Raw genomic sequence first — 10,113 nt, 5'->3', positions numbered from 1 at the left:
TAGGGAAGGTGAATAGTGGAAGAAATAAGGCAAGGGAGTGGCTAGGACTTTTTCAGAGCTCAAAACAGAGTTTGTAAAATGGTTGGATTTTCTCAACAAACCTAGAAAGTTGTTCTTATGGAATGATGAATTGGTTGAGGGACTTAGTGTATTTTGGTGATCATGGATGGGTGAGGTTAGGCTAGGGTTGTTGGTCATGAGATCTTCTTGCACTACATCAATCATTGACATTTATCCATGAATCATGTCAAACAAGAAATATTTTCAATCAACTTAAGAAAACAAAATTTCATTATCTAGTTGCATAGTTCATGCATGGAAATTCTTGCAAAATAATGTGAAACGCTATGAGATCTATTACAAGGCTAAAGATATCATAAATGACAATTGAATCCTATCCTTGAAAACTGAAAAGATGTTGGCCTTAGTAGCAGAAAACCCTAAATTCCATAAGAAATTATAATTCTATCTTTTTGGGGCTGCATAGGAGTTCTTTCCTCTAAACATGGTCCTTGAAGGGGGGAGTGAGGCCAAATCCACCTACTATTTTGGTATTCCTTTATCTTCCTAAGATGCTGCTAAAGAAATGCACAAATGGAAGCAAACTAATCAAGTTCACAACTACTTGTAATGAAACAATGCTAAAACCAATTCAACCATTAATCTATGAAATCACCTAATCATACAATTACAAGAAGAGGAGCCTTTGCTACTAGGGTTGGACCCTAACCCAAGAGCTTCATCCCTTTGAGTCAACTCAGTGCTGGATCAAGGAACTTCTCATTCTCATTATCATATCAGAAAAATTACATAACAATGTTTTTCCACAAAACTTGAACTCGAAAATGCTTAGTGCTTTTACATAAAAAAAATCTGAATCCTAATGAGGCTCTAGGCCTCCTTATTTATACAACTGAAGTCTCCAATGAATTCCTTAAATATAGGGAGGCTTGGCTCCTAAACTCAAGATGAACTAGATCTTAACTATCACTACCTCAGTTGCCCATGATCTCCATGACTCAGCTACTTGCAACTTCGAGCTAGTGTGATTTGATTTAGGAATATTCGAATGAGTGAGGATTAACTGAGGAGGATCTATCTCCTATAATCTCTCCTCCTTGTCTCATTCAATTTTCTACCCTTAATTAGCTAAAATTGACATGATTTGCTGTCAAAAACCTACAATCAATGTACATTAGACCACTAGACATAACATCTTACTTTTACACATCTCATTAAGCAAATTAGAATTAAAATATGTAAGAAATTATGAGAGGAGTTTATTTTAATAATCTTGGAGGTGTATTAAGGTCCATATAGTTACCCAATGATGAGGCTCATCACCTTCATAGAATAAAATTGTTTGCAATCGATTTGATTGAAGCACAAAGAGATTTTGAGTGGGTATTGATCAAGATACATTTTTTTAATTGTTTCTCAAAATGTGAATTGTGAGCATAAAAAGTGAAAAAGTTATTCGTATGTCGAAATCAATTAAGATTTTTTTATTGCATTTGAGCATGCCATTATAATTGAAAGCAGGATACCCATAATAAAATCAAATGTTTTTACCTTTTTTCTAGAATTATGTTATCATAATAAGGGATTCGAAGAATAGTTTATTCCCATGGATGATGGATGATGGATGAATTTTATTTTTTATTTTTTTTAATTTTTTTTCTTTCTGAATGCTTAGTTATGGATATTGTGCCTAATTTTGACACTTGATTTTCAAGTTCACTTAGTCATCAAAACATGATCATTTTACGAGTAAGACATATCTTACACAAAAAATTGCATTATCTCATAAATCAGGTGTCTATTAAATCATTGAAATGTAAAAATTGAAGAAGGGTAAGTTATTTATTTGAGTGCCTCGATTACTAAAAGGGTAGTGTTACAAACCCTTTCAAATATCAAAGTGTATATTGTTATAAATAGTTACTTGAAATTGATTTATAAAGTCATTTTTAATCAAAATAAAAACCATTGTAATCACACTTTGGGGTGCATGATCTGACACCTTAAGGTAGTAATAAGTGTTATCACCCCAAGAAACTCACCTAGGTTGTATATCAGTGATGCTCGGGAACATTAAAAATTCAAAAAAATGTTGGATAAAATGATGGATGAATGAAGCAAATGCTGCATATTCAATCCAGATAACCACTTCTACTATGATTGACCCCAGACATGGGTGAACACCCCGAGACTACAAGGCTTTTAACCACCAATTACTCACAGTTTGAGGATAAGGTGATAATGGAGAATACTGACCACACCAGCAGATGCACAGGACCCTGTGATGGCCGGCTGCAACCAGTTTAAAGGTCTGTAATTCTATTATCTAACACACAGACAGGATGACAGCTCTCTATGCATTAAAACAACAGAAACCTGCATACATGTTCAATGATACAGCTAAATTCTAACACAGAGGTGGGATGACAGCCCCCCTGATGCTAAACATTCACAGCACATGAACAAATGTAAAGTAGGCACAGCCTGGAACAAGAAGAAGAAGTGGAAAGTGAGCAATTGACAACAAAAGAAGCTTGTATTAATTGGAAATGAAGACCAGACGCTGCAGGTTACAAAGTAGTTACAGTCTCCAGAAGTTGAACCTTACAACAGAGTCTCCCTTCATCTAACACTCATCATTCGTTACATCGTGTGTCTGGGTATATATAGAATCTGTTTACAAAATTGCTCTGCTAGGCTATGCATGGAGGGATCAATAAATGACCACCAACCACATTTACAATATGAAATGGGTCTCTGGACAAATCGGCCTGTTTAGATAATCTGATGTCCTTCTCTGGCAACTGAAATGACTTATGGATTGAACTCCATGCCTGATAAATGTTCTTCACCGCTCGAGGTCATCCTGCTCCCTTCTCGTCCATGCTGTTGATTAAATGCGGTTGTTGAAACTTTAACTGTGCAAGTACAGGCAGCTTTCCTTCTTTCTTCTCTGGCAGCAGAGAACAGTCGGGAGTAAATACAGTATGGCGGAGGCGTGTATAGGATGAGAACAAATAATGGTCTTCGGATCCACAGCTGAACGGCGGACATCACCTCGGAAGAAGCTATCGAGAGGTGGCGAGGATGGAGCAGCCAGGGTCGTCGGATCGAATGAATGAACGGTGGAGATTGGTTTGAGGGAGAGGTGATGTGCGATCAGATTGCATCACAATATCGCATCGGGGGACAACAAAAGGCGAAGAAAATATACACATGAGTGCAATTTGTGCTAACGATCATATCGCATCGCAATATCGCATTGTCGGAAGCAGAGGGCGAAACCTTAAAACACATGGATGCGATATGCGATAGTGATCAGATCGCATCGCGATATCGCCGCGGCAGAAAACATAGGGGTGCAACGGGTTAATGTGTGATAGCGATCAAATGGCATCGCAGAGGGAAGAAAATGGAAATAGCGGGGTTATGAGAGTATAATGGACATGAAAGGGAAAGGAAGAGAAGACTGATGTGATCTGTCTTTCTGAGCATAAACGCATGGCCAAGCTGATACTTGGTCCTCCCAAAAGCTGAAGTATGTAGCAGAGCTAACAATAAGAACAAGACAATTTGACATAAGCAAGCACAACTGAGTGTTACAAGTGAAAAACATGAAATGGGTAAAGAAATACACTATTTTCAAAATATCAATCTAGAAATCAAAGAAATGCAAGACTCCTTACATGAATTGGATAATTGGGTTGTTGATATTCACAAGAAAATTTATTTAAAGGATAAATTGATTGAAGAATTTCAATTAAAATTAATATTGTGAACATGGTTGATGAAACATGTGCAAAAAATGACCTAATACAAAAGGATGGTGTTACTTGTAACACAAGTGACTTAATGCAAATGATGAATGCTACTTGTGACATGGATTATCATGATGCTACTTGTGGCACCAAATGATCTAACAAAAATGGTTGATGAAATTGCGAGAAAAGAGATTGTTGATGATTACTTACCAAGTTATGAGATGGAATTATTATTTAGAAATGAATTGATGAAGGAAAGTTTAATTAAATATGAGTCATAAGAATAAATATGGATCTAAAGTTATATATATATATATATATTTCAAATATTATTCTTTAACCTTTGGAATAATTGCAATTCAAAAAGAATTGAAATGACTTCAAATGTGACAAAGGAAACAACTTTCATATTCCACATTAGTCCAAACCAATTTATTTTTTCAGTGTATGATTTCTTGATGGAAATTTGAATACTTTAGAAATTAATGAAGAAGTTGTAAGAATGTTGATGATACAATTAATGTTAAAGAATTAATCAAATTCTTGCTAAATTACAACATTGTCATTTTGTTAGTCACATAGAGAATTAGTGTTTAGATTTCCATCCTTTTATTCATGGTAGGAAGAAAAATCATCAATCACATAAATGTCAAAATAAGAATAAGACTAAAAACCCAATAATTCATTATGGTTGGATATTAATTTCTTGGAAATAAAATCAACAAGTCAAGAAATTGCATGAGATCAATGTATAGTTTAAACATGGGCAAAGACACATTTGCATAGATCAAAATATAGTTCTAACATAGGTAAGTCTTCTAGCCTAAAACTTTCCAACATCGGAAATCTCTTGACACTTCCCCGTGTCCCTATTCCTAGCTCCTTCAAGTTAGTGTAGTTGTCTAATGTCACTGACCTTAAATTTGGCAACCTCTCCAAGGGCAGAAGATCCCTAAGTTGAAAACAATAATGCAAATATAGCCTCTCCAATTGTAAAAACCCGCAAATACAATTGGGTATACTTTTGCCATGGTAATTTTGAAGCCAAAAACGTTGTAGTTTTTTCATGCTTTGCATGTCTCCAGGGAGATCCTCCACCACATCATGGTCTTCCACACCGAATACCAATGTCAGGTCCCTCATCTCCAACCAACTTCCCATTATACCTATTTTAATTCCTGAACGTACTCCCTCGACTTCAATTCCTGCCTTGACATGTATAAAAAGACTCACTAAATTTGAGCAATTTGTGAGATCCTTCAAACTGCAATTTATGATACTCTTCACTTCCTGAACCTCATTATATTGTTTTCAACTTTCTCTGATGTACCTAGTAATAATATATTCAATAATGTAAGTTGAGATATCTCTCGGGGAATCCCTGTTAAGCTACAACAATGGTTTAAATCTAAAGTCATGAGATTTTCAAGCTCTCTTAGCTTAGGAGGCAATGACTCCAAATTTTTATAGTTATTAAGATGAAAAAACTAAAGCTAAGAAAGATTACATATGTCTTTAGGTACAACCTTGATTAATGTCTCACTCAAATTGAGATACTCGAGCTATCTAAGATGCCACAGTGACATGTGCAACGATTCTATTTTGGTGGCTAACAGATCCAAAACCCCGAGAGAGGTGAGATTGACTAAAATCCATCTGGAACCTCTCTTAGACTTTCATTATACTGCAACATCAAAGTGAGGAGGTTGGGGCAGTTGAAATCTGTTGGAAAAATAGAACAATTGTTATTCTTTTGCAATTATGGATCCCTTTTTCAGTGGTTGGAAACTCTTGGAGGTTTTCACGTGTCCTGAAGAAACATTGCTCTTCATTCTCAGTAATATACATTTCCAAGTCATGGACAACATTGTGAACCTGTATCTTCCTATACCCATAATCATCATAAACACTCTGAAACAAGCATCGTTCTACTAATAAATCTGCGTACTTGAGTCCCAAGTCCATTAAATAGCTAGTCTTTCTGCTATTGACCAGCCCCTCCCCTATCCAAATTTCCACCAAGGTGTTTACAGTGATGAGCCAATATTTGGGAATGGTAGCACAATATAAAAAGAAATTCTTGGAGACAGAGTCAGGCAAACAATTGTAACTACATTTAAACCTCCAATAGCGACCTTGATCAATGTTGTTGTATCCTAGAAAACATCGATATTTTTTATCTAACACAAAGCAAGATGTCAATCATTTACACTAGTTTTACCCCTCCTGGTTGCTGCTACAACGTTTATGGCCAACGGAAGACCATTACACTCTTCAACAATTTTTGTGACCACATTCTCTATATCATTGTTTGGGAACTACTAGTTTTGAAAGCTTCTCTGTAGAAAAATTGTCACCCTTCATCCCTGGATAACGGTTGTATTTCTATGGAGAAGTCATTTTCCCCTATTCTTCTCACCACATCAAAGCTGCACGTAGAGATTACTACTATGTTACCTTTATCATTATCCACAGGGATGCCAAATTCTTCGTCTAGTTGAAGTTCCCTCCATAAATCATCTAATATGAGAAGAAATTGATTTTCCCTCAGACATGCAGAGAGCTCCATCTTTGTTATCTCAACACTAGAGCTTCTCCCAAGATTCAAATTCATTTGATTTGCAATATCAGCCTGCAAGCTTGAAATGCTACAATTTTGATAAAAAACAGTCCAAATTACAGCTTCGAACAAGTTACCTTTCTTGTAGGCATTGTGGACGGTTTTGAGGAGAGATGTTTTTCCGATGCCTCCCATCTCGAAAACACCAATTATGTGAAATTGATGATCTTCATTGTCTAGTCATCTCTGCAGTCACATCTGGTTAACTTCGATCCCCGATCCCACAAAGCCCGATCTGGTGCAGAGGAAACGGTTCATTCAACGTTGTCAAGTATTGAAAAATCCCTTTCAAGATCGACAAAGAGTCGATCGAAATTTGTATTCCATTATCTAACTTGTGTTAAGAGTGTTGGTCTACAGAGGAAACATTGTAGACATCATTTCTGTCGCTCGGCACGATCCACGAGACATTTGACATCATCAAGAGAATGGTGGAGCCTCTCCAACCAATTTTTGACAGTGTCGGGCGAATATCTCTGATCGTGTTGAAATTGATTGGCGATATCATGCAAGAGGGTCTTCATACGATTTAACTAAGCTTCGAGAAGCTGAGTATTTTGATCGAAATGAATTACATCATCTACTAGTTGATAGAGCAGAGCAAAAGTAACGCTAACAACGTCGCTAACTGTGTTGGTCGTTGCTCCTGTCAAAATGACCTTCGTGGCTTTTGCAACTTCAGACAAAAGCACAATAGAGAAAAAACGAAACAAAATGAATACTTGGAAATTGTAATTCCTACTTGTCTCAATTGTGATTCTTTCTATCTAGAGGAGTCTGTTCCTATTCCTTAGGGTTGTTATATCTAGATGTTTCTAGGTTGGTGTGTATTTGAGATATTCTCTCAACCAGGTGATTGTGTGTCCAAGAGTATATGTATTTTTATTGGGCATTTTGCCTTTATATTTTCCCATCGGATTAAGTGATTGTGCTGCTGCGGCTATGGAAGGGTCATCAACCCACCTGTTGAAGAAGTTGATTGGTTATGAAAGAGGATATGTTGTTCAGCAATTGGAATGTAGTGCAGAAGCATTATGGGTTGTTTCGATGTGGGAAGAGTTGTCTTCAATATGAGGGCGTATAAGTACGTTGAGGAGCTATGGAAGAAGAATTAGTGGGATTTAATGAGGTTCTTGCAGCGAGTGAGATGCTAGGAATATCGCCAGCTTCCTGGTATATTGAGGGTGACAAAGCCCAACAGGCCTGACAACGCTCGACCATTCTTGGTTGTTGTTAAGCTTGCGTAAGAGATGAAAAAAGAGGTACTGGATTGTTGTTCTGTTCAGGGAGTGAGTCATATGAAGTGGAGAGATAAATATGGGGAGAGCCATGGTCCCAACCCTCTCCAATATCCTGCGCACAGTTGCAACGACGGCAAAACAACCATCGTGGAATGCATTGAGGGAGGCCTATGTGAGATCCGTATCGACTAAATCACACAACGAAAAAACCACCATCTCTATATAAACCAATCTTCCATTCACAACCCACCAATGCGAGCCCCTTTCTCGCATCGTGGAAACCAACCCTGTAGAGCTCATGAAATTCTATGCGGACATGTTCATGACGAGGTAGATGGAGATCGTCACAGATTTCATCTACGAATCGAAGCTGATAAGGGGTTTATGTCATCTTTACGACGGGCAGGAGGCCATCTCCATGGGTATGGAGTTTTCCATCACAAGGAAAGATTGCATTATCATGGCCTACAGAGACCATTGCCTCTTTTATGGTTGTGGAGGGACTCTATTTGAGGTATTTGTAGAGCGGATGTGCAGAAAGGATGGGTTCTCTCACATAAAATGAGGATCCATGCATTTCTAAAAGAAGGAGAATCTATTCTATGGAGGGCATGGAATAGTGGGCGCTCAAGTCTCCCTTGGCTACGACTTGTGCCTTGCAAAAGTTGTTGGCCTTAGTTCAGATTGGTTGTAGCAAGAGCGAAAGGGAAAAATCCACAAAATTGTTGAAACTCTTGAATAAGTACATAAAAGAATGGGAATTTGCGGACACCATGGGTTTCAGTCAAATCAGGCAATCTTACTAATCAAAAGGGAGGTGTGTTGAGGCTACCACTTCTGTAGCTTCCAAGCTTGTTTCATCTCGGTGGAAAATATGCTCCAAGTGATTTAAAAAAAATGATTAATTTTAATTGAATATTGTTTTATGAATTGTTAATTTATCATGACATAGTTATTGAAGAGACATTAGTCTGGCCAACTATTGTCATAAGTCTGCGTTGGAATTGGCCATTTCAACAATATGAAGGTTTATTTGTATGACAATGATAGAAAAATAGCGAAAATGAGATTAGAGAATACAGGTTGGAGAAACCTCAAAGGATGATGGACATCTAAGTAAAAGTTTGTGTGAGTTAGTGTGATTTTGTGGGACAAACTCACTAGAATGTTGTATTATGAGTCACACATCCTAACAAGTAAGCAATTCTACACCATTTTGTAGTGGTCTTTATAATGTATGTATCTAGTAACTCCAAGAATTGGAGTGTGTAATGCAAGCCTGATAAGGCATATGTACCCCCATAAAGTTCGTGGTAATATTAAAACCACTTTGTAATTGCAGGTTTTTGGTAAGCCGAAACCATTGTGCATTGTTGGTTTGTGGTAAGCCGAAACCATTGTGCATTGTTGGTTTGTGGTAAGCCATAAATCACGTGCGAGAGTGAAGTGGACAGGGATTCCTGTAGGCATAGTTCAGGGTGAGCCGAGAAAACCCCGAGCCTAGTTAAGTTGGGTCTGTGGTGAGCCTTGGTGGCTGAATTGAGTGCCTTGGAGGCACAATTGAGCCTTCATGGTTGTGTTGAGCCTTTGTGGCCGAATTGAGTGCCTTGGTGGCAGAGTTGAGCCTTTGTGGTTGTGTTGATCATTGGTGGTTGAGTTGAGCCTTGGTCGCTGAGAGCCCTTATTGGCATGGTTGAGGGTAATTTGATAAAACATAGAGCATGGTTATGGGTAATCCGATAAAACCCATGATGATGATGATGGAGGGGGATTTGCAGGTACAGGTACATGTATGCAGTTATAATGGTTGACAGAACCATGTATGCGAAGGGCATCCTAGCAGACTGTCAGTTGCAGTGGTTGGCACCTATGCATTCCGGTGGATGGTTGCTCCTTTATATGGACGTCAACATATTCTTTTGTTATGCTTGACCACAACTAGATAGAAAAGTAGTCGTTAAGGGGGTGACTTGGAAATTGTCATTCCTACTTGTCCCAATTGTGATTATTTCTATCTGGAGGAGTATGTTCCTATTCCTTAGGGTTGTTATATCTAGATGTTCCTCGATTGGTGTGTAGTTGGGATATTCTCTCAACCAGGTGATTGTGTGTCCAAGATTAGTTTACCTATCTTGAGACAACACTAAATTTATTTATGCGCAACCTTATTTGATTTGAATATACAATATAGTGTGCATGCTCAAATTTTAAGTTATGTAGACAAAAATTTATGCAGATTAAGAAGAAGAAATTTGCAACTAACTTGTATGCATGTGGATGTAGAAACTGTAAAAAAAAATTTCAAGATGCTTTTTTTCAAGTTGATCAATGATCAATCATACACAGTTTTGCCTAAACTTATGGAGATTAAACCTTTCCACTTAATCTGATTGGATCACTAAATTTGTGGAGACTAAACCTCCCCACCCAATCTGATTGAATCACTAAGCCTGTGGAGACTAAACCTCCC

The 10,113-nt window shown here is 37.6% G+C and overlaps 1 pseudogene; it reads right to left on the bottom strand.

Annotated features, from left to right (window-relative positions):
* Positions 1-4,538: 4,538 nt before the first annotated feature.
* Positions 4,539-10,113, bottom strand: part of LOC149150800 (putative disease resistance protein At4g10780) — a 93,709-nt pseudogene continuing 88,134 nt past the window's right edge.

The sequence above is a fragment of the Pinus tabuliformis genome, chromosome 9 (assembly GCF_031772625.1).
Source record: "Pinus tabuliformis cultivar Carrire ecotype Pingquan chromosome 9, CPIR1, whole genome shotgun sequence".
Classification (NCBI taxonomy): domain Eukaryota; kingdom Viridiplantae; phylum Streptophyta; class Pinopsida; order Pinales; family Pinaceae; genus Pinus; species Pinus tabuliformis.
Note: the sequence above shows the minus strand (reverse complement) of the source record. Positions and strands in the feature narration are given on the sequence as shown.